Source organism: Manis javanica, chromosome X (assembly GCF_040802235.1).
Source record: "Manis javanica isolate MJ-LG chromosome X, MJ_LKY, whole genome shotgun sequence".
NCBI classification, from domain to species: domain Eukaryota; kingdom Metazoa; phylum Chordata; class Mammalia; order Pholidota; family Manidae; genus Manis; species Manis javanica.
This window is the reverse complement of record NC_133174.1, coordinates 84,171,129-84,197,572: the sequence shown is the minus strand read 5'-3', so window position 1 is coordinate 84,197,572 and position 26,444 is coordinate 84,171,129. Positions and strand designations below refer to the sequence as shown.

Sequence of the window (26,444 nt, the reverse complement as noted above, 5' to 3'; positions counted from 1 at the left end):
GTGTATCCTGAATGGCCAGAAGGTGGGAGCATCTTACTGGGGAGTTTTGTTTTATCATTATGGCCAGTGCATGCACCTCCAGTAGCACTGTATATAGACCCTTCAGTAACCCCCATGGGGAAAGAAGTAAACGTATGGTATATTAGACTTGGAAGGGGCCCTCTTCCTGCTACAGTCCTATCACAGCACCACTCTCTTGCATGCATCATACCTGATGGACAAGATTTGCCTATGTTGGTGTCATTAAAAATGTGTCTTATAGCTCCTAAGGTCTTTGTGGATTGGAAACTTCCTCTGGTGTGAGGATTATTATAATTTTTATTATTAGAAACCTCTTCTGGCTTGAGGATTATAATTTGTGTTACCTGTATCAAAATCTTGTTGTATCTTAATTTTTGTTTTTATTTAGAAGTTGTTGTTATCCTCTGTTGCTGTTGTGGTATCTGGTTACAGTACTCCAGCTTTCTCGCATAGGGACCATTGTGGAAGATTGAGAGTGTGTAGATTGTAAGGCAAGAATCCTGCAGGGGTGGAGTGTGTGGAAGTTGGGGCTCCTATGGCCAGGATCCTCATTGAACTCAAACCACCTGATGATGTAACTGACCTGTTGCTAGGCTACCACTTCCACACCTTTAGGCAATAAACTATTATTGCACTATATAGGTAGCTCCGCCCAGTGCTCTGGGCAGAGGCAGAAACAGTAGTGCTCGACCTACCGCCGAAGAACAAGCCGGGTAATAAACCCTTTCACCCCAAAGAACGTTTTGCTGTCAATTTCTTTGTCACACTGAATCCACAGCAAATTGCTGGGCACTGAAACCCATTGGCAAGACACCCCCTTTTGTCTTATATTTAACTAAGGCACAAAGCAATTTTATCTTCAGCTCCTTAGCTTTGTAAGGAATTAAATACAAGAAAGAAGGATATAAACAGTATATGGACATGGACATTCATGTTTGTCACACATTTAATATAGCAACAAACTGAAAAAATGTCTAAAAAGGTGACCCCCGTCTCCCTAGTATTTAAATTTTAGTACTTAAACAATTTAACAATTTATTGCATTCTAATGAATATGTAAAATAGAAGTTTTACTTGGAGCCCTGTGGAGTTGTATGACTCCCAACCGCTTTGAAAGGGAATGAAAAAGTATAGGTTCATTAAGAAACCCAGAATTTAAATGATGCCCTCCTAGATACTCAACACCAGGTCACATTGTAATGTTCAGAAGGCTCAGAATTATGTGTAGATAATATCAGAGGTCAGCTCTACCAGGAAATGTAGTTATACTGCATTGCAAGAAAACACATTCTCTGAAGGAAAAAACAAAACAAAACACTGCATTATTTATGAAGGGAAAAAAGTCCTAACTGACATTCCACCACTGTGCCTGACATGTTTCTTTTCAGGTTCTTTTATGTAAGAGGTGGTAGTGTAGTGGTTAAGCACATGGATTCTGGAGCATGATTACCTGGGTTTAAATCCTACCTTTATTGTTAAGTAGCTGTTTGACAAGTTTACTTAACTTCCCTTTGTCTCAGTTTTCTCATCTGTAAGAAGGAGAAATTTGAATACTAACCTCTGATTGTTGTATCAAGGATTAAATAAGTGAAAACATGTAGCGTTCTTAAAACAGTATCTGCCATATACTAAGTAATATATATGCCAGCTGTTACCATTTAGAATTAACCATGATGCTTCTTCACAGTTGTTATTTTGATGCTTAAGTAATAATGCTTTTATATTGCATTCCACAATGTTTAAACTGTCATTAATACACCAATGGTATGTATGCTTTCCAGGTAAAATGAGATTTATCATGCCTTCAGCTATCAAAAAATTAATCATTATTCAATTAACTCAATTATCCATGGAAAGTCAAATGACAGCAAGTCTTTATCATCAGTGATAGCTATGAGGAAAGGCAAAACTGAGCATGTCTCATGATTAACACCTTGCAAAAGATAGCTAACATAATAATGTTTACTAATAGACCTTTTACTTCCAAGGAAGTATTTGCTTGGGACTAAAAAATGGAGCAATCTAGATGGTCATATACAATACCTTCAACAAATACCTGTGAATTTTTTTTATTATTACTTGGGGGAAAATATCCAAATCTAGAATGTTAAGTGCTATTTTAATTGGTCATTAAGGCAATAGAATCATCATGAAATTGGGGAGGCAGGTCAGGTAAACCATTTGTAGACATCTAATGAATTTCCATATTTTTTCTCTAAAAAAGAATTGTTCACAGTTCATCTACTGATCTAAAAAAAAATTAATTTTTGTCCCACCTATAATTGATGGTCACAATTGCCCTTAAGGTACTTTCCTAAGTGTGTCAGATAAAACAGCATTTTTAGTATCCTTAAAAGCTATAGGCTGTTTTTCATATCTCACTGTTAGACAATCTAATTAATTCATTATCTGCTACAGCAGTGTATTACAACCAGCTTCAGTGCAGCCCTTTATGACACAAAGGATTTAGTGTCACAGGAGAAGCATTTGTTGCATTATTTCTTTGTTCCATAATACCTGGAAGAGATAGAAAGAAATGGTCCATTACTAGAAAAACGTCTTACTAGTAGCCTTTATGTACAAATATGGAATCAATGGGTGGTCCAACATGCTTATTTTTCATTTATCAACCTATACAGAAGCTTCCTTGGCATCTGTGTCTTCCTAAGGTCCCCCCCTACCCACCTTGCCTCTCTTCCTCTATTCTTTCCTCATAATTCTTTAATCCGTTTTTTATTAAAGTATCATTAATACACAATCTTATGTTGGTTTCAAATGTACATCACAGTGGTTCAGCAATCCCCATGATCAACTTGTATTGTGATTGCGAATTATTGTGCCCCTTTATCCTCTATCCCCACCAACACCTGCCCCAAACCCAACCCCTCTCCCTTGGTAATCACTAGTCCCTTCTCAGTGTCTATGAGTCTACTACTGTTTTGTTCCTTCTGTTTTGCTTTGTTTTTATAGTCTACAAATAAGTGAAATCATATGGCATTTGTCTTTCTCCACCTGGCTTATTTCACTGAGCATAATATCCTCTAGATCCATCCATGTTGTTGCAAATGGCAGGATTTGTTTTCTTTCTTATGGCTACATAATATTCCATTTTGTATATGTATCATATCTCCTTTATCCATTAATCTGTTGATGGACACTTAGGTTGTTTCCGCATCTTGGCTATTGCAAATAGTGAGGCGATAAACATAGGGGTGCATATATCTTTTTGAGTCAGGATCATATTTTCTTCAGGTAAATTCCTAGGAATGGAAATACTGGGTCAACTGGTATTTCTATTTTTAGTTTTTTGAAGAACTTCCATGCTGCTTTCCACAGAGGTTGCACCAGTTTACATTCCCATCAACAGTGTAGGAGGGTTCCCATTTCTCCACATCCTCACTAGCATTTGTTATTTCTCATCTTTTGGATAGTGGTCACTCTAACTGATGTGAGGTGATATCTCATTATGGTTCTGATTTGTATTTACCTGATGATTAGTGATGTGGAGCATCTTTTCATGTGCCTGTTGGCCATTTGTATTTCTTCTTTGGAGAAGTGGTGTCTGTTCAGGTCCTCCACCCATTTTTTAATCAGTTTTTTCATTCTTTGGGTGTTGAGGCATATGAATTCTTTATATATTTTTTATGTTAACCCCTTATCAGATAAGTCACTTACGAATATATTCTCCCATACTGTAGGATGCCTTTTTGTTCTGCTGATAGTGTCCTTTGCTGTACAGAAGCCTTTTAGTTTGATGTAGTCCCATGTGTTCATTTTTGCTTTTGCTTCCCTTGCCCAAGGAGATACATTCAGGAAAATATTGCTTTTGCTTATATTCAAGAGATTTTTGCATATGTTTTCTTCTGAGAGTTTTATGGTTTCATGACTTACATTCAGATCTTTGCTCCATTTCAAGTTTACTTTTGTGTATGGAGTTAGACAATAATCCAGTTTCATTCTCTTACATGTAGCTGTCCAGTTTTGCCAACACTAGTTGTTGAAGAGGCTGTCTTTTCCCCATTGTATATTCAGTGCTCCTTTATCATATGTTAACTGACTGTATACACATGGATTTATATCTGGGCTCTCTATTCTGTTCCATTAACTGGGTCTGTTCTTGTGCCAGTACCAAATTGTTTTGATTACTGTAGCTCTGTAGTAGAGCTTGAAGTCCAGGAGTATAATCCCTTCAGCTTTGTTCTTTCTCAGGATTGCTTTGGCTGTTTGGGGTCTTTTGTGGTTCCGTATGAATTCAGAACTAATTGATCTAGTTCACTGAAGAATGCTGTTGGTATTTTGATAGGTATTGCATTGAATCTGTAAATTGCTTTGGGCAGGATGGCCATTTTGACAATATTAATTCTTCCTATCCTTGAGCACGGGATAGATTTCCATTTATTGGTGTCTAATTTAATTTCTCGCATCAATGTCTTGTAGTTTTTAGGGTATAGGTCTTTCACCTCCTTGGTTAGGTTAATTCCTAGTTATCCCATTCTTTTTGATGCAATTGTAAATGGAATGGTTTTCATGATTGCTCTTTCTGCTAGTTGTTAGTATATAAGAATGCAACACATTTCTATGTGTTAATTTTGTATCCTGCAATTTTGCAGAAACCAGTTATTAGTTCTAATAGTTTTTTGGTGGATCTTTAGGGTTTCTATGTATATCATGTCATCTGCAAATAATGACAGTTTTACTTCTTCCTTACCAATTTGGATGCCATTTATCTCTTTATCTTGTCTGATTGCCATGGCTAGGACGTCCCGTACTATGTTGAGTAAAAGTGGTGAGAGTGGGCCTCGTAACTCTTCAATCTTTATTTGTCCCTCTGCCCTCCCCCCATTCCTACTTCCTACAATTCTGGCTTTATCCTGGAGGGTGCTGCCAGATCCTTTCAGTACTGAGTTTCCTCCTGTATCATCTTGGAGGAGAGTGGCACTAAACTCATAAGATCTTGAGCTTCCTAGAGGCTTTAGGGCCCTGTGGTATGACATATAAACAAATCTCTTTCATACAATATTTTCCAAGTATTCTAATATGGCAGTTAATAATATAGGCAACAGACCCAGACTATTGGGGTTCAGATCTTGGCTCCCTTACTTCCTAACTTTGGCCTCAGCTAATTACTCAACCTTTAGGTGCCTCCCATTCCCCTTCATAGGACTGGTGTGAGGATTAAGTAAATTAATACATATAAGAAGCATTGATTAGTACCTGACACATAGAAAGCAACCACTCAATAAACATGAACGGTTGTTATTACTACTCGCTGATGAGCCCAAGGCTCTCATGATACTTGAAGGTGATTCTGGGTCTTGCAAAGTAATATACAGTAGCTTGAAGCATCTACCCAATATTCAGTGTCTTAAGTACCATTCTCAGGCTTTCCTGCTACCTAGCAATAGCTAATTTATCTGATCCATTAATTGGTATTTAATTACAGGTAATTGCCACTGCTAAATGGTTATTTTTAATAGGAAACGTTTGCTGTTTTATGTTGTTTTCTGGAGATAATGCCTTAAGATAAATGAATAGCCAGCATAGGGTTCAGAAGCCATGTCTGTGGGTGTACCCTGAGGCATTACGATCTTTACTTTATAGAATGAGATTTGCAAATTAGCTCTAGAGAAGTTCTTTCATCTCAAAAGGAATCGAGTATTCAGGTGTAGTAAATTGTTACCAGGGAAGATTAGTGCCTCAGTCAGGGAGGGTCCAGAATAAAGCCATGGCTTACCATGAGAGGAATCATATTCTTTTGGTTCCATACTCCTGATGTTAGTGAACCACTTGATTCTTTGTTCACAATGTCTGTCACATTTGTCCCTTTCCTTACCGTTCCATGTTTCTTACTTAGTGCAATGACCTATTTAACACTCTAGCTCCAGTGTTTCTCTCATCCAGTCCACCCTGTGTGCTTTTGTCACATTAATCTTTCCAAAGGGCCACTTTGAGCTAGTTACTGTCCAGCACAAAATCTCTATTCATTTTCCTTGGCCTACCATCCAAACCCCTCTACCCTCTCCCACAAGGAATAAGGATCCATGGAGGCTGTAGAATTGGATTTCCTGGAGTTAGCTAATAAACGATTCATTTTTACAGGAATACAGAAAGACAGAAGAGAGATGCCCCAAAACTCTAATGTTACCAACCTTGCTGACTGGGCGCAAGATTCCTGGATAATATGCTTTCCAAGTCCATGCAGAGCAACTGCGTGGAAGTGGAAGGATAATTCCCAATTCGTTCCACAAGGGGGCAGCAAACACCGACTGTGGGGTCGTGTTAGAGCTGGCAAGTCTGCAAGAGGGAAAATGGGAGGAGTGCAAGGTCAGGTGAATTCTAATCAGATTTTCCCATTAAGATGGTACCTGACTGCCCCTAGGGTGAAGGTCAGACTCTAGAACACTCTGGGAGCTGGGTCAAATGCAGATGTTTGGTCCTCACCCGGGTGATTTTGATTATTCTTCAGACTGACTCTTGAAAAGCATTGATACAATATAAAAATGTAGCCAATATAAAAACATAAATATACAATATAAACTATATCTAATATTGTGTTCTTCAACACTGGTCATGTCTTTCCACTTTTTAAAAAAATGCCATTTTCCTCCCTCTCTGGCCTGTAAAAATCCTTAGCCTCTTTAAAGGCTATTTGCGAATACAGCTTTCTCTCTGATGTCTTTCCAGAGCCACTCCCCCCACCCCGAACAAATTATTGTTCATGCTGTAATGGATTCGATGAAAGTGGAAAAGTCTCAGTGCTGGGGTAGGGAAATGTTAGGGACACTGATAAGACTGCTGGGATGCTGCTGGAAAGTGGGTTTCAATTTTTGCATTGAATTTTGCAGCTGTTGACTTGAGTTAAAATAACCCAAGGGCTGGCAGCTGGCTGAAGCATTTGGGAAGTATCCTGCCTATCAGGCCTCCCATGGGTTAGAGCAGCAGTTCCCAATTTTCGTGCAATTTGGAGTCTTGTGGAGCCATTTAAAAACTGCTGCTACCTGGACCCCATCCCCAGCCATTCTGACTTAGTTGATATGGAGTGTAACCTGGGAATAAGTATTTTTAAAACCTCCCTAGGAGATTCTAATGTGCATCCAAGTTTGTGAACTTTGTATTAGAGCAAGAGCAATAGATCTAACACAATTTGGGAGGGCTGTCAGCCATGAGAAAACAGCAGATGGGAGACGGGGAAGATATACAGTCACCTCCACAAGGGCAGTTGTTGGGGAGAGGATTGGTAACATTGAGGGGATTATCTAATTTAGCCCTGCAGTTATTTGCTACATTATGTAAAAAGCAGATCATTGGTAATGATGCATACAAGGGTTGGGAAGAATTGTAACTGCTTATAAGTGGTAGACTTGAACCTAAAATTTAAACCTGTGATTATCAGATGTATCTGATTCCAAGCACATGTTCTTATGTTTTCCACCATTTATCAAATTTATCATCAGGATCCCTGGAAATAGTGTTAGAAACACATTCCTTGGACCCCATCCCCTAACAAATATCTGTGCAGGTGGCGGTGGTTGTTATTAGCAACAGAACCATTTAGTCATTTTGTCTTGCAGAAAAATTGATCTTGAACTTCAATATGTAAAACAAATAAAAGCTGACTTAGTTCAAGCAGCTCAGGAGGTCAGTATAAACCACTAAGCAACTTCTCCTTCACCCATCCCATCCTCTAAGACCAGTTCTTGAGGCTTCTCCTTACTATGTGAAATCCACTTTTTGAATCCCTACTAAAATTTTTAAATGTGATTCTATAATTCTAGAAAAATAACCTACAGAAAGAATTGCATAATTGTGGAAGAATAAATACACAGGAGCAGTAATTCCATCACTGTAAAGGTAAAACATTTTTAGAAATAATAAAAATGTTAGTGTGGGGATGGTTAAATCAATTATAGTAGCTATAAATAGCTAGTTATATCAAATAACATAGTTATTGAGCACTTAATATTGACCAAGCATGGTACTGGATGCTTTATGCCTATTACCTTATTTATCCCTCTCAACAACTGTATAAAGTAGTGTCAAAACCAATATTGCAGTGGACAAAGTTAAACAGGGAAGACTTTATTGAAAACCGTTATAAAAGAGGAGAGATAGAACTCAGTCTGAAATCAACTCTGCTGAAACAAATGATATGGGAGTGTATTAAGCACTGAAGTGATAAAGTAGTGGAGGACATTAGCAAGGAATCATAGACCATCTGTTTTTCCTAAGTGGCTTTTTCCAAAGGAAAAATAAACTTATATTTTTATGACAGGCGATAGATTTATAGGTTGAGCAAGGCACCCAGAATGGTAAGCTTCCATTCTGCCACAAAGATTCGGATGAAAGGGTGCAATCTTTGTGCCTTTTTTTTTTTTTAACTCTGGGTATTTTTTTTTTATTGAAGTATCATTGATATACAATCTTGTGTTGGGTTCAGATATACAACACAGTTACCCATATTATTCAACAGTTACCCATATTATTAAATCCTCACCCTCTCTAGTGCAGATACTATCTATCAATGTAGAAAAATTTTACAGAATCATTGACTATATTCTCCATGCTGTAGTACTGTCCCATGACCAATTTATATTGTGATTGTGAAATTGTGCCCCTTTATCCCTGTCCCCCTTCCCCCAACTCCTTCCCATTGGTAACCACTAGTCACTTCTTAGTGTTGAGTCTACTGCTATTTTGTTCCTTCTGTTTTGCTTTGTTTTTATAGTCCACAAATAAGTAAAAATCATATGGCATTTGTCTCTCCCCTTCTAGCTTGTTTCACTGAGCATAATACCCTCTAACCCTCTAGATCCATCAATGTTACTGCAAATGGCAGATTTCTTTTCTTCTTATGGCTGAATAATATTTCATTGTGTCGATGTACCCCATCTTCCTTACCCATTCATCTGTTGATGGACACTTAGGTTGCTTCTATAACTTGACTATTGCAAATAGTACAGTGATAAACATAGGGGTGCATATGTCTTTTCAAATCAGGGATCTTGTTTCCTTTGGATAAATTCCTAGGAATGGAATTACTGGGTCAATTGGTATTCCTATTTTCAGTTTTTTGAGGAACCTCCGTACTGCTTTCCCCAGTGGTTGCCCCAGTTTACATTCCCACCAACAGTGTAGGAGGGTGCCCATTTCTCTACATCCTCACCAGCATTTATTTCTCATTTTTTGGGTAGTGGTCATTCTAACCAGTGTGAGGTAATATTTCATTGTGGTTTTAATTTGCATTTCCCTGATGATTAGCAATGTGGAGCATCTTTTCATATGCCTGTTGGCCATTTGTATTTTTTCTTAGGAGAGTGTCTGTTCAGGTCCTTGGCCAATTTTTTAAACAGTATTTTTTGTTTTTTGGGTGTTGAGGCATATGAGTTTTTTACATATTCTGCATGTTAACCCCCTATCAAAAGAGTCATTTTTGAATATATTCTCCCATACTGTAGGATGCCTTTTTGTTCTGCTGATGGTGTCCTTTGCTGTACAGAAGCTTTTTAGCTTGAGGTAGTCCCATGTGTTCATTTTTTATTTTGCTTCCCTTGCCCAAGGAGATGTGTTCAGGAAAAAGTTGCTCATGATTTTTTTTGTTTTTTGTTTCTTTTGTTATCATTAATCTACAATTACATGAAGAACATTATGTTTACTAGGCTCTCCCCTACCCCAAGTCCCCCCCACAAACCCCATTATGCTCATGTTTATATTCAAGATATTTTTGCCTGTTTTCTTCTAAGAGTTTTATGGTTTCATGACTTACATTCAGGTCTTTGATCCATTTCGAGTTTACTTTTGTGTATGGAGTTAGACAGTAATCCAATTTCATTCTCTTGCATGTAGCTGTCCAGTTTTGCCAACACCAGTTGTTGAAGAGGCTATCTTTTCCCCATTGTATATTCACTGGTCCTTTATCATATGTTAATTGACCGTATGCGCATGGATTTATATCTGGGCTCTCTAATTCTGTTCCATTAACTGGGTTTGTTCTCGTGCCAGTACCAAATTGTCTTGATTACTGTGGCTTTGTAGTAGAGCTTGAAGTTGGGAAGTGAGATTCCCCCCCCTCACTTTATTCTTCCTTCTCAGGATTGCTTTGGCTATTCGGGGTCTTTTGTGCTTCCATATGAATTTTAGAACTACTTGTTCTAGTTCATTAAAGAATGCTGTTGCTATTTTGACAGGGGTTATGGTGCTATCTTTCTTGATGATAACATTTCAAAGGGATGACCCCTGGATCCCTGGGAAACATTCCTCGGTTGTATAACTGGCTAGAGGCTTTTAAAATGTTTTACATCTCTGTGCTCGCTTCAGCAGCACATATACTAAAATTGGAACAAAAATGTTTTACATCTCAAAGGAACTGAGAAACAATTTATAATTGTAAGTTTTCTAAAGTAAAAGACCTAGGAAAAGGAGCCAGAGTCAGGAAGAATCCTGTCTAAAGTTTAGCTAAGTCAAGGGGAACCATAAAGCCATCTTGGTCAGTAATACTATTATTATTTCCATTCTCCAGATGAAGAAATTGAGAGGTAGAAGAAGCAAGGGTCTTGTTTAAGATTACACTGCTAGTAAATGTAGGAGTCAGATCAGACCCTATCTCTGATTCAAGTAACATCAAGTTTAAGCACTTTTATGATGGTGCTTCATCATCCGAATAGTGTTATACCATGGCACTTTTATAAGGCATGATGTAGAGCTGTTTGTACAGTCCTACAAAGATGCCCTAAAAAAGGTTAACATTTTTTAAAAATATAGGACAGTTGATTACTTATTTTTGGTCAACAGACAATACAACAATTGAATGAATAAATCATAAAAATCAGTTAATTTGCCTTTGTCTTTCTGTAAATCCAAACAAAAATGTATGAAAGGCATGTAATTGTAGATTAATGATACCAAAAAAAAATGAAAGGGAAAAAAGCAAACTATGGCTAACCTCAAGGGGGTTGAAAGTGGGTGGGAAGGATTTCAGTTTCACACCATTCCAAATCATTCAGTTTCCTTCTGTCTTAAACATGCATGTTTTGTTTTTACACTTACAGCAGAGGAAAACATGGAAAAGGAGAGAGTAAAAGGGAAGGAGAGAAATGGAAGAGGAAGAAACAACAGGAGACAGAAATAAGGGAAGAGAGAAACAGATGTGTAAAAAGAAGAACAGGAGAGAAAGGAAAACAAGAGAGTAAAAAAAGATGAAGGAAAGGGAGAAGGGGAAAGAGAATAAGGGGGAGAAAAGAGGGAGCAAGAAATAACACTATAAATGGAAAAATGAAAAAATTGAGAAAGATGATAAAGAGTGTCATAAGGAAGAAGGAATAAAATGGAGAGAAAGGAAAAGATAGGGAATTAAAATAAATACAGGAAAGAAAAGAAGGAAGAAATAAATTAGAATGCCTCTTTAAGTCTGTTACCATAGGACTAAGAGTTGGGCCCCAGCAGTTAGGATAGTTCCTTCAAGGGCTGATGTTCTGTTGACTTAAGCATGGGCACCCATTCAGGGAGTTCTTCCTCCACCTTTCAAGCACTCCCACTCTTTCTGGCTGCTTGGACAGGTGGGCAGACCAGCTAGAGCAGGTGCCAGAAGTGAGTAGGGCTCTGTGATGACTTTATTCATTTTAGTTATTTTCCTCCTAATCAGAAGAAGGGAATAATCTAATCTACTCAGACAAATCTTAGTTCTAACAGGAATGTCTTTAGCTCTTCTTTTTTCTATTTGTTTATGTAAATGCTATCATCTTATCTTGCTAAAAATGACCTCAGCAGGAGCTTTAGTCCACTGGCTTTTACTTCTTTCATCTAGAGGACAAAGGCTTAGAATTTTTTTTCCTTAGCAGACAAAAAAAAAAAAAAATCTTACCAGAAGAAAATATTTGAAAAGAAAACTACTAAACACATTTTTAAAGAACTAAATTAAAAAAAAATACATTTAACAGCCATTGCATAAAACAGTTTTTCTCTCTCACAAAAATTTTGCCTCTGCTCTCATCTTAGATGCAAATAATAACACTTTTTCTACCTGAATCTTCCTCCACATTCTTATCACTGATACCAATTTGTTTTAATTCCTGTGACTTGTTACTTCTGTGTAGTACCCATTCCCATTGTATTTAAGGCAAAGTTCATTATAGGGCATCTCTCTAAAGAAACACTTTGTTGCTGTATAGTACATCTGTAATGGTGAAAAAAATATATGTATATGTGGATTGGTGCACTTCAGAGTAGGGCATTTCCCTCAGTTTTCTCTCAGCAGACAAGGTACTTCTTTAAGCCACAGTTTTCTGAGGGTTGCTTAGCTAGTTTTGCTCTCACCTCCAAGTCAGGGGAGTCCACTGTGTATAGGTTTCTTTTATAACACTCCCTCAAAGGTGTCCTTTAGTTTGAAAATTTCTGAAGACTATGAAAGCATTTGTTGAGGATGACTATAAACAGTGGTTCTCAAAACTGACCTTGCTTTTGAATAAACCTGGGGAGCTTATTAAAAGAATTCCAGGCTTCACATGGTTCTTGTTTCACATGGCTGGTACTTTTTTCATGTTTCAGTATTCTCATTACTAGATTTTAAATCTTGCTTATGCAGGCTGTAGGTTTTTAGGTTCTGAGCAATCCGTCTCTATTGAAGGGTTTGAGTCATTTCAATATGCCATACAACAGCACTCTGTTCAATAGAAATTAATGCCAACGGCATATGTAATTTGATATACTCTAGTAGCTTCATTTAAAAACTAAAGAGAAACAGGTGAAATCACTTTTAGTAGTTTCATTTAACCCAATATAACCAAGATATCATTATAGGACATTTATTAATGAGATACTTTACATTGTTTTTTTTTTTTAACTCATACTAAGTCTATGAAACCCAGTATATATCTTACACTTACAGCCTATTTCAGTTTGGACTAGCCACATTTCAAGTGCTCAATAGCCACATATGGATACAGTTTACTATATTAGTGCAGATCTAGAATAGCATGGTTGTGGCTCTAACCTGATTGCTTCAGAGATTATATCCATATTTTCCTAATGTGCATCATTCTTGCCACATTGTAGCAGCTTAATGGTGTCTGAACTGAGAAAGTTCTCTCCTGGTGCATGAAAATAGTTACCAGATTATTTCAAATACAATGCTGCTAATTGTTCTCTGTAAAGCAGTAGCTCTTATATTTCCTCTTTATTCATTCTTGCCCCCATTATGTGGGTTAAAGAAACAGTGCTTCAAAATGCGTATTGTATATACTGTAAAAAACTGACTTATAAGATTGAATCCACTTAGAGTATGAGATCTGTATCTAATATCAGAGAGTTATGGTCAGCAGAATAGTTATCTGTGAGTAGAAGCAGTGTTAGGTGAGCATGGAGAGACTAGGCAAAGAAATATGGCTCAGGGAGGCATGAAACTGGAGCAACAAAGGAAATGAACATAAGGAGAGGAAGATATCTATGTTCCAATGAATCTACATGCTCAAAAACATTGGTATCAAAGAAAAACTGAATTGGTATAGTGTTTGGGGACATTTTATTGAATAATAGAATGAATTTCATTGTAAACCAGGTGACTTATGTAGAAATCAGATATTATAATGGGGAGAAATGCACTCACTGGTCCAAATTCAATAAGTGGACATGGAGACAAAGAGAACAGCAGAGCGAGGCTTTAATGACGGTCTTGCAAGATCAGGTGTCTGGTAAGCAGGCACACCTGGGGAGATTGGTGCCAGTAATTTATCTCCTAGTGTACGAGTCCCTCCCCTGGTTCCTCATTGTCTGAGTACTGCAGGGTTCACATTCTTACCCGGATGTCACCTAAGCCCGTTATATCTTTCCTTTACATTTGTCTTAATCTTATTGGTAGGTTTAAAGAAACTCAAACAGGTATTGCCAGACCTATACCAATTCCCCCACTCCCACCCCCACTCTCAGCCCGAGCAGCTTCCACCATGTGGCCCTTTGTTAATACCTTACTGTTAAAAATGTTTAAACATCCTAGTGGGAATAAATCACATTTAGGTTTTATACTCTTTCCTAACAATAATCAAGCAGCAAAATCAAACCATGTATTTTGGCATCAAAAGATTGATTTGATGTCTTGTAAGGTTATGAAAATTCATCCGTGCAAAATATTACCTATTCACAAATAGATCAACATGACTGCCAAATTTCAGGAGTGCAGGGAATCTAAAGACTACATATAGTCATGCCAAATTGTGATTGATGAGGATCTTCTAATTGAATTTCAAACAAACTCCACTGTCCCAATGGTAGTGATGCCAAATTACAAGGGCAGGGAAATAAAAAGGCAGAAGACAGAGCTGAGAAAAAAATACAGAATATCCTGAGATTGCAAAAGAATAGGAAATTCCATCAGTCATCCAAAGGAACTTTTACAGTGAAGTATAAAAAGTAAATCAAGGTATTTCAGTTTGAGTGCTTTTGATTGTAAGTAACAGAATATTTGACTTAAATTGTTTTATACAATAAAAGAAATGTATTGGCAAACATTATTGGAAAAGTCTAGGGGGAGTACTTGAGACTGTTTTATCAGGCCTCTCAAGCAGTTTCTCTGTGATTCTTTCAACTCTGCTCTCCTCCTCTGCTGGATGGTAATTATTTTCAGGCAGTTCTTCCTCACTGTAGCAAAGTGGCTGCAGCAGTTATAGGAGTACACTACACTTTTATACAGAAGTTCTGTGGTTCATTTTGAACCAATCTGAACCAGTGTGGTGGCCAGGAGAATACCATGCATTCATTGCTTTAAATAAATCAGAGTTGTTGACTATCCACAGTTTAATTGGTATTGCAGAGGAGGTGAGATTGTGCTAATTGGATTATACTTCTTATGGCTCACCCTTAGTAGGAGGGTCAGTCCTACACAAATTGCATGATTGCCACACAAGGAGGGAAGGATGGAATAGATGCCATGGAGACAAGCAGATACCCACTTAAGGGCAGCACAGGAAATATGTCTCTGAATGATGTATTTGAGAATCCATACATAGAAGTTCAGTCAATTACAATTTGATCTAACTAAAGAGGAAACCTGGATTCATCTACAAGGATTGCAGATGCCTAAGCCCTTTGCAAATAAACAGACCATATTACATTTAGGCACAAATTATTGTCAAGACTTTGGAAAATTATTCTAAATTAAATAAATATTTAGTCATTAAATGTAATACTTTAAAATATCTTTAATTAAACAATGCACTAGTATTTACAGCACAATTTTAATAACTTTCACCAGATGAATATAGTTTGAGTCTTACTAGTAAAAAGCATCTGCTCTATTTTATTTCTTCCCAAATAGTTTTCTATTATATAGACGTATACAGTGAAGCCCAGAGTTAATAATTATCTGATCAATTTGAAATATCTACAGACAATTTGTGTCATTTGTGAGCCTTAAACTCTAAAATGTCTTATTCTTAATGGTTTTCATTGAAAGCAAAGCCTGAACACTGGCTCAGAGTGAGTCAAGACTATTATTTTTGTGTGATGGTCTTCTGTTTGTGTGTGTGTGTATCTAAATTTAGGACAGTGCTGTCCAATAGAAATATAATGCAAGCAACATATGTAGTTTTATATTTACTAGCTACATGAAAAAGTACAAAAGAAGGATTTTTAACAATATGTAATAACCCAGTATCTTTAAACCATTATTTCAGCATTAATCAAATGAAAATATTAATGAGATGTCTAAAAACAAAAAATGAAGAAAATTATAAAAATCATGCCACCTAAAAATCCAGGGGTTTTGCATTCAATTTCTGTTTAACTTTCAAAGAACAGAAAATTCCTGCGATTTTAACTGATCCAGAGCACAGGAAGAGATGTAAAATTTTCCAGTTCATATCACTAGCCTGGTGGAACTATGACACTAGATCCTTTCAAGGAAAGCAGACCAAAAACAAACTCAGGACCACTTGCACAAGTTAATATAGAGGACAAGACTGATCTTTCCAGTTTTGTTGAGAAATAATTGACATGCATCACTGTATAAGCTTAAGGTGTAGGAAAAAAAGTTTTGTAGTGAGAACTCTTAGTATCTATTCTCTTAAAACATTTCTTATACATCACACAGCAGTGGTAACTATAGTTATTATGTTGCACATTACATCCTCAGTACTTATTTATCTTAAAACTGGAAGCTTGTACCTTTTGACTGTCTTCCTTTAATTTTCCCCTTACCCCACCTATGGTAACCAAAAATCTGGTCTCTTTCTGTGGGTTTGGTGGGTTTTTTTTAAATTAGATTTCATACATAAGTGAGAACATATAGTATTTGTCTTTCTCTGATATATTTCATAACAAAACTGATTTTTGAATGGGAGGACTCAGTATTGTAAAATGTCAATTTTGCCCATTTGATTCATAAATTTAAATCCAGTACAAGTCAGACACTGAGTGGGATTTTTTTTTCAGAACTTGATAAATTCTAAATTTTACTTGTAGGAAAAGAATATGTGAGATTAATGATTTAAAAAAAATAGTTCAATTAGTGAAGACATAGGGCTTGTTCTAATACTTGTCTAAACATAATATAAGGTATAATATAATAAAGTAATCTGTTGCTGCAAGAGGAATAAACAGAAAAATCAATGTAATAGAAGAGAAATGCCAGAAACAATGTTAGTTCTTACAGCATATCATAAAAGTAACATTTCAAGTTAACAAGGAAAGGATGGATTGTCCAATAGATATTGTAAAGGTAATCAGCTATTTGGAAATAAATCAATTAGACTCCCCCCATACTTCATTCTGAAATAAAAATACATTTCAGAAGAATAATTCTTTTAATGTATAAACAAAAATTATGAGCAGAAGATAAAGGGGAATGTTTTGGTGTTGGACTCAAGAAGGCATTTCTAAGCATGGTGTGAAACTCAGAAGCTTTAAATGAAAAGACCAAATATTTGAGGACACAAAATTATATTTTTTGTCTCCAACAAAATATACTTTGTGCAGAGTTAAAAGTGGCAAACATGGAAAATAGTTTTGACATATGGGCCAAAGGGCTAATCTACTTGGCAATATAAAGATATATCAAATTACTGTTATGCTAAAATTCTGTAGCAGTTAGTGAGTTTTCTGGTGGTTGTGCCATTAAACCGCATCCCAAACTGAGAGGTAATGTGTGAAACCTGAGAAACCTGTCCAGGGTAATTATGTCCTGGCCTTTTTCCTTTTCTTCCCCCCCTAAAAAAGCATGCCTTACTTCATGTCCTTAGTTTTATAGTCTGTTTAAAGGTGTTTTCACCAATTAAAAGAAGACAAAAACCCACAGTTGCAAATTTGGCTTTCCTGTTACCACAGAGTAATAGACTACCATGACTGCATTATTCTGGGAGTAAGACTTTAAATCACAGGTATATTTAAAAGTAGTTATTAGCACATATTAAAACTTTTTTGAAATTGTAACTATTAAAGTAGCACTCATAAAAATGACTTTTTTTCTTTTTTTTAAAGATTAAAAATAATTTATTTAAGCTTTTCTTCATAAACACTTTTAACATTTTTTTTCAACTTAAAAACAGAATGGGTAGCATAAACATGTTTGAATAGATTATATTCACGGCTTGGAAAAAATTACCTGACAAAAATGTAAAGGCTTTCAAAACAGGTACGACAGGCAAACCTCAAATTATTCTAAGATTTTTAAATCAGTCCTAGGATTATTTGACTACTGGCCCAAAATGTACCTATAGGTCAAAATATTTTTCTATAGACAAAGTATGCCCAAGACATATAGGGCATATACAAAGTAAGGAGAAAATAACCTCTCCATTTACCTCACTGGAACATTCCTTCAGAAAGCAAAACCTAATCCTTACTGATACTGATTAATAAGGTTTTCAACATAGTTGTTCCCAAAGATGTAAAAAGAAAATCCAAGACTTTAGGGGGAACAAAGCTGATGACATTCTTTCAATGTTAGTTATATAATATTGAAGTTATACTGGTATACTGAAAGGATATGATTTCCATGAGTTTACCTATTCCAGTCTATATCTACCAAATATTTGACTTTATAAACTCTTAATAAACTAACTTTTCAGGACTTTCATTTTGGAGAAGGAGGAGGAGGAGAAGGAGGAGGAGGAGGAGGACGAGTTTCAAATCTCTTACTGAATTTTTTAAAATCTACTATTTTGAGCACATACAATGTATATTAACAAAAATGGTTCCAAAGGAAGCACACTAAAATAATTGAAAAAATTTTTATGAAAAATTTTCCATAGTTTAGTATAACAAAAATAAATCTCTTTCAGCAATTAAACCATAATTTTAAAAGGGAATGTATGTTAATCATGGATTTAAAATAACCCAAATTAGCACTACGTATAAACGGAAGAGTTTTCTCATACATTCAGAACCCAAGCAGTAGCAACTGTTCTTAAAGCTCAAAACTGATTACAGCTAACATCAGGTCAGATATGACTTATGTGTGAAGCTAAACTCAGAGTTAGTTCAAGTTAAGATTTCACAATTTTTTCCAAAACACAAACTTTGACCTTGACCTTGTGTCTTTAGAAGGAGGAACAAGAATATTCCATTGTTTGCCCAGACCTTACCCTAAACTAGGGATCTGAAATCATATCTAAGCAATTAAAGAGAACCACAACTGGACTGTAAAAGCCTGATAGGGGTACCATGTTCTCAATCTTTTTTAGCACAAGACAACGAGTACAATAATGAAGATGTTACTGTTATTTTAAAGCAAGGCAGCACATATAAAAAACATGAAACCACTATTATACTACAAAAGATTTAAATGGTTACCCTAAGTCCTAATTTTCAAAAGTAAAGTGATTAAAAATGGTTTTTAGGATGCACAGAAAGACTTTTATCCATATTACCATGGGAAACAAGATATCAAATTTAATTTTAGAAACTGAAGGTAATTGATAGGGCCACTTAATAAAAATTTAAGTCTAATATACAAAAGAATATTGTTAACTTGATTTTTAAAACCAATGCCAATGTTTTTCTTTTTCAGAAATTGTGTGCCTGTTCTTAAACTCAAATTAGTCTAGTTTTTGAATTTGAAAATCAGGGTCTTTTTTTCCCATTAGTTTTTATTTTCCAATTAGTTGTCTAAGTTAATTGCAAAAAATAAAAGACTTCACATCTCTATGACTTCATTCTTCCATTTTATGTTCAGTGTTGGCAGCAGCAAACAAATTGAAACTAGAAAATTTATACAAAAGCCATATAGAAGGCATTGCAATATTGCACCAATATCATAAGCTCTGGCAGATTTTGCCAGTGTAGATCTAGTGTGTATCAGATATAGACTTTATTCAGGAGAAAATGACATCAATCTGAATGATCCACTCCCCGGTCATTCTAACTCTTGTCAACTACATGTTTTTCCTTTGAGTTTGAAGAGTTGAAAGGTACGGCTAATCCTCAAACACTTATAAATGTTTTTAAAACAGTTACTCTTGATCCATTCTGAACTTTGAGGTTACTGTCCTTCATGCTAGTAGCTTTCAGTAAATAAAACAAAAGCTGAGGGCTTAGATCCGCAGTACTGCTATTTTATACTAAACAAGTAGGTAGGACTAATTTAGCTTATAATTCTATTCCTTACCTCTTAAATCAAAACTGAGCTCTAATTTTCCATGAGTTGCTACTTTCCATTCAATGCAGCAGCCTTACTGAATGTAAAGAATGGGAGTTGCACTTACTTTTAAGGGGCTTTTATTTAGGAGTCTGGTATTACCTAAACTCTCTTTAAAAGTGCTTGCATGCTGCAGGGCCAGGGCTTGTCACACACCACTCCAGTTCTCCCTAAAACCAGGGTGACGTTAAACATACTGCAAAGAAAAACACTTTCAAAAACAAGACATACATTGATAAGGAACACTAAACGTGTACTTTCAAAAGTAAAATATAAAAATGTTAAGTTTTAATAAATCCATACCTGTTTCAGGAATACGAAGAGTTCAAATATTACTGAACAAGTATGGACTGAAGACGGACTACTTGATACCAAATGAGGGCTCCAGTTATTTTAACTTCCTAAAAATGTTAGTACATGAAAAGATGTTACATCTAAAATTCAACAAGTATGGCAAACCGTATGTGTGCAAGTACACTACCTTAAAATATAGAATCCTAACCACGCATAAAAGGAGATGTACCTTTTGTACTCTTAAGGTAGGCAAGTATGGATATGCTGTCACTAAACACAATGCAGATAAGAGAAGGCAGCTTAGAAATACTATTTTGAATATAAAAAAGTTAACTTTGTAGAAAATTTATATTTTTGCATTTTCAGCAAAAAGCAATGCAAAAAGGTCAAGTTTTAAATGTATACACAGAAACCAAAAGCTCTAACAGACTGAAGTACACTGAAATAAATGTTCAAAAAGATTTCAGCTAGAGATAGGAACTGAAATTATATCCAGTGACACTTACTGGGTCTTCTCTTAGAAGGTGCATGGCTCCTATGCTGACATCTGAAAGAAATGTTCAAAGCATAAAATCAACTTCTCAGATAAGTAGATGGATCTATTAAACTGCTTCTGGAAGTAGTTTCAAGAGCTAGCACTTAGAATTAACTTATTGCATGAGTTTGAGGCTACTAAAAAGAAAAAAGAATGCTAGGACAGAATGAAAAATTTTTATGACATTAGACCAATGGCTTTGATAGAAAAACTGGTGAGGTTTCTGTTTATGTTTTTTAATTTACTGTTCTGTCATAAATTTTTTGTTTGGCTTTTTTTAAGAGAGAAAGATGTTATTAGTTGTAACGTCTGACCTCATCCAGAATATACTCCAGAAATGCAGGTTGCATACTTGCAAACCATCGAGTTTGTAGGGCATCCGCGGGTACTCATCTTCCTTCCATTTGTTTTCTTCTGGGTCAAAGGTAAGAATGGAATCACAGTAATAACCATTGGAGCAAAGGCCTCTAAGAACCATTATTTGTCCAGCACAGTCACACCTTGGCCATTTCTACTAATTGGCATGGATGCCAAGATAGTCCACTGATCAGTCTCTGGGTTGTACACTTCTGTAGAAGGGCATCCCTGAGATTCAAAAGAGGCTCTCAAGATCAACAGAATACACCAAAGACAAAAAGCTTGCCATTGTAAGAAATCATCTTGTGAAAGTATCTTGAATAATTCATGTTGCTCTTATTCTCCCAACAGTTGGTAAACACTTGGGTTCTCCTGGTCCGCTGCTCTATGGTTCCTTCTGTAATGGGGTCAAACACGCACACTTGTTTGAAGGTGGAAGATGAGGAGATTCCACCAGTAATAAACAACTTGTTATTGAGCACTGTCCCCTCATGTCCATATATGTTAACAGGATAAGGATCCACAAATTCCCATTTATCATTCGTGATGTCATATCTCTCCATTGAATAGAAAGTCTCATCTTTGGTTCTGCCTGCTACGGCATAAATAAACTTCCCAATAACACCAACTGCAAATTCTGAACGTGGTACAGACATGTCTGTCATTCGGAGTCAAGAGTTTGTTGGGTCATACCTGAACACTTTAGAAGAAGCATGGGATTCACTGTCTGGGCCCAGTTCTTCCCCACCCAGCAAGAACACAAAGTTATTGACGATAGCAAGGCAGTCCAGGTGCAGAGGTACTTGTGGACTCTCCAGTTCCCACCAGACTCTTGGTTTCTTTAAGATAAGGATTTTACTGTTAACCATGCTATGTTCAATCATTCCTCGGAATACTGTAGTTTGGGGTTTGGCAGAGCGGATGTGGCTTGATTTCATGTCTAACAAAGGCTACTGGTGAATGTTCTGAAAGTAATTCAATGCTTGATCAACTTCACAGTGTAGCTGTTGGGAGTATCTATAAAATTCTGATGGCTTAACCTTCTCAAAAACACTGGATGGAGTCATCAGACAAAATCTGATGTTCTGAATGATGGTATCAGTATGTTTCCAGTGTCCTCTATCATGCTGCAGCCAAGGCTGCACAGCCTCATACAGCTCTATCTCTGGGAACTTGCTCACGTGATCATTATCCAAATAAGACATAAGTTTCTCAAAGCTCAGTTAAGATAGGAAGTCAGGCCTCGACATAAGTGGCACAAAATTGTCTAGCAGGAAAGTATGCAGTTTTTCCCTGACCACCAAAATCATCTAGAAGTCTCACAATTTCTGCACAATTTTCTAAGCAGATTTTTGCTAATCAGAAAGAGCAGCAGAACTTCACCACTTCTATAAGTTGAACATACATGGCAGTCTGAAGAATCTCATGAACAGTATTCATACTCAGTTCTATAGTTCCATAGTACATAAATTGAAGGACATGGCTGAAACCAGTAGCAGTTAGACCTTTTAAATGAATTTTGTCATCTCGGTCCCTCATGTCTGCAGTAAACATAATTTGGAAGTAATCACTCTGGGTGGCCAAGAGTGCTTTATGGGCCTGGAACTGATGATCTTCAATAACCAGAGTGACATCAAGAAGCAATCTTTCCTCATACAGTGCTCTGAACCCAGCAGAGACACTGGTGTCATGGATGGAGGAACAGAATCCTTCCACATCTCCTGCCATGAATTTGCAGTTGTGTGCTGCAAAAAATGGCTGAATTATGCTTTTTCCTTTTTTTTTCCTCCTCGGGGGTCTGTCCAGCCTCTAGTGGATGGCAGTCTGCATCAGGAAGTAGCGGGCCGGTGGGCCAAGAAGTGGGTGGTTGGATGCCGGGACAGCACTCAGCAGGCTCTTGAAACGTCTACAAGGGGCTGCTCCTGGGCTGGGCCAGGGCGCTCCAGCGGGAGGCGAGTCTGCGTGCCTGCGGCCCCCTCAGAACCAGTCCTGAGAAAGAAGACAGAGCTGAGTTCCAAGTCGAGACAGTCGGGCGTGGTGCGAGGCGGCGCAGCATCGGGGCTGGGCCCTGCCTTGCCAACACCAGGGGCCTTGCAGCACCCAGCGGGGCTCGGCGGGGGGACCGACTTGGGGCCACAAGCGTGGGAAGGGACTGGGGGGCCGTGGGCAACAGCAGGAGCACCGATTGTGACAGCGTCGACAACAGCGTCTCCGAGCTTCTGCCTCGAAGCACACTGAGCCTCAGGATCACCCTCATAGAAAGGATTTTAATCAGACTTTTTTTTTTCACAGCAACTTTACAGAGACATAATTAAGCGTTGAAAATGAACTCTCCAGAGATTCTGCATCCCAGTCTCTCAGAACTGCCTTCTTCCTGTATTTACCAAGGGAAAAATATGTTAATCCTAATGTGAGTTACAAAGTTTACCTCTCCACTCATCTCTGAAAAGTTTTTCAATATTAATCTTTTAAGGGCAGCTCCCTCCCATATCCATGTTTACTATCTGTCACCCAAAAGTGATTTTAATGGTTAGAATTTAAATCCCTAGAAGGAAATAATGGCCAGCTATCTTTGGACAAATGACAACACTTATTTATACAGTGCTTCCTGCATCTGCTGTAAATAGAGCCTTGCTTTATATCAACAATAATCTACAATTCTGAATCTGGTTTATATATAAACAAATCATAGTTATCAGTAGTCAGGAAGGAAAAATCTGATGAAAGGAGTCATTACAGTTGATTCTAAGAAATTGAGACTAGTGGTAAAATAATTAAGTCTCTGAGTAAAACCTCTGTAAATTTAGGCTACCTTCACTAATCTGTCATTTACAAGAAAAAAATAGAACATTCATTTCTTTAGAGATGTATTTTGCCTTACTGCTAGTCTCATCATATACAGGCATGGAAATATGTTAATATTCTGTTTAGAAATTGATATATTACCTAAAGTAGATTTAAATGTATTAAAATGTAATTCATTAAATAACCCACTGGTGTTAAAGAGCTTACAAAACAGGCTATTTCTTGAAAATAAAATTCCGACTTGTGTAATTTCTAAGTTTGTAATACTATAGAATACAGAATAAACTATATTGCTTTGTATGAATATACAGCACATGTTGGCACCTGAGGTATTATTGCCAACTTATTTGATACTCTAATTTGGTTCAGATAAACAGTAAATCTCAGAAGGAACTCTTCAGTGAAGTTATTCAAGAAGCAGAATATGTACGTTTTTGTGTGTAAGAACATTTATTTTTTATATATCTGTATTTACATCTATCATCTATATTATAAGCATTAACTATGGACCAGGCACTGTACTAACTGCTTTATTTGAATTATTTCATTTAATTTTTGCAACAGTTACTTTAGTGGGAACCCAGATCTGACTTAAATTTAAGCCCAGGTGCTTTACCACTGTGTTTTTCGGTACAGACCCTTTTTTAATCTAATAAACAAATAAGGGCTTGATTCTTAGTAAAGCTTGAACTCTGGGAGAGGATCTGAGAGATGTTGCAGAGAGAAATCTTTCCCAGTTTAGGAAACATGCAGAAAGAAATGTACACTTCATGTTTAAGTGAATTTTGAGTGCATGGTATTAGGCTATCCGTGCCATTCCACTTTTGATTCCATTTTGTATTCATCTCAGGCTACATGGAATACAGGATAAAATCGCAGTTTCCAATTTCCCACTTTGACCTCAGGAGGCAGTTTTTGGAGTGTGCTTTAAGTTGTTCACTTGACCACTTCTCAGGGCATCTCGAAAAGTGAACAGACCTTATTTATTCCTAGACCTCTTCATATGGGAAAGCATTGGGGCTCTTAAAAATGTAAATCTCTATTAAATTACTATGAAAGAAAAAAAGTGTGGTTTATATGTAACCCAAACAAATGGTAAGTCACTTATTTCCTTGAATTTCTTGATGTCATGATTATTAATGTAATTGCAGGAACTAGGTAGAGGTGAGTGAAACACTCAGCTCGTGCACAAAACTTAAGCAATTGCCAAAAAGCTCAGAAATCAAGATAAAGAACATTTTAATGCAGTATTGTAAAAGATCAAAATTAATACAAAAACAAATCCATGATGAACAAAATATCAAAGTTTTAAATAAAGTTCCCTAATTTATTATAGCAAAAAGACCCTCAGAAAGTTCATCTGAGTTAGACCTTTGCCTCCAGGTAGAACTGTACATAAAAGAATTGCATTTGGTTCAATGTTTTCTTAAGCACCTTAGTACAAAATCATGAAATTTTTAATTCTCATCAAAACAAAGCAATATTGCATACCTCTCTTAGTCTGTTTAGGCTTCTGTAACAGAATACCATAGACTGGCTGGCTTATAAACAACAGACATTTATTTTTCACACCTCTGGTGACTGAGAAATCCAACATCAAAGTACCGGCAGACTCCGGGGCTGGGTGAGAGCCTGCTTCCTGGTCCATAGTGCTTTGTCCTCACATGGGGGAAGAACTCCAGTTAAGTCTCCTGTGTAAGAGCCCTAATCCCATTCATTCACTAATCCCTCAGGACCAAAGCACCTCCCAAAGGTCCCACCTCCTAATACTATCACACTGGCATTTGGTTTCAACATTTGAATTTGGGGGAGAAACAAATATTCAGTCTATAGCAATACTATTTTTAAAATAGTGAAAATAATTGTACACAATAAAACCATCTTTGCATGGCTACTTTCATTTATGGGTTTCATATCACTCACCATATATATATAATGTTTCTATAATTATCATATATGCCATTATTACAAGCATTATTATATCTTCAAAAAAATATATGGTTTGGATTAAAAATTGCCTTTAGTGCCTTTAATAAATTTCCTTTAAACTCTCATTTACCTGCTATTGATATATATATATATATATGTTCATAAAAGCTACATGGTATTGAATGCTACTGTATTCTAGGAACTATGGTCAGGGTCAGCTACATAATTTTCATGGCCTGGTATAAAATGTAAATATGGAGCCCCTTCTTCAAAAATCAGGGAAGAGTGGTCTGTTCTTTATCTGAGGTAGCTCACAGCCAAACTGTTTTCCACAGCAGCAACACCATTTTGCATTCCCACCAGCAGTGTATGTTCCCATTTCTCCCATTGTTCCCAATACTCATACCCGTTAGTCTTTTTTATAATAGCCATTCTAGTGGGTGTGAAGTGGGATCTCGTTGTGGTTTCGAATGGCATTTCTCAAATGACTGATGTTGAATATCTTTTCATGTGCTTATGGATAATTTGTAAGTTTTCTTTGGATAAATATTCAAATCCTTTGCCCGTTTTTCAATTGGGTCATTTATCTTTTTATTATTGAATAATAATTGTTTTATGTATATTCTGGACACAAGTCTCTTATCAGATAGATGATATACAAATATTTTCTCCCATTCCATGGGTTGTCTTTTCATTTCCTTTATCATGTCCTTTAAAACACAAAGTTTTTTCATTTTGAGGAAATACACTTTATCTATTTTTAATTATTTTATTTTTTCAATTGTGCTCTTTTTCCCCCAGATGACCAATCATTTTATTGAAACTAGCAACTAAAATTTCATTGTGCTTTTGGTGTAGTATATAAGAAGGCTTTGCCTAACCCAA

The 26,444-nt window shown here is 36.6% G+C and overlaps 1 protein-coding gene and 1 pseudogene across 10 annotated transcripts in view; one reads left to right on the top strand and one right to left on the bottom strand.

The window, feature by feature from the left end:
- Positions 1–26,444, top strand: part of ERVFC1 (Endogenous retrovirus group FC1 Env polyprotein) — a 435,581-nt gene that overhangs the window by 243,874 nt on the left and 165,263 nt on the right. The window lies entirely within an intron of this gene.
- LOC140847457 (kelch-like protein 15 pseudogene) lies at positions 42–26,444 on the bottom strand (annotated as a pseudogene).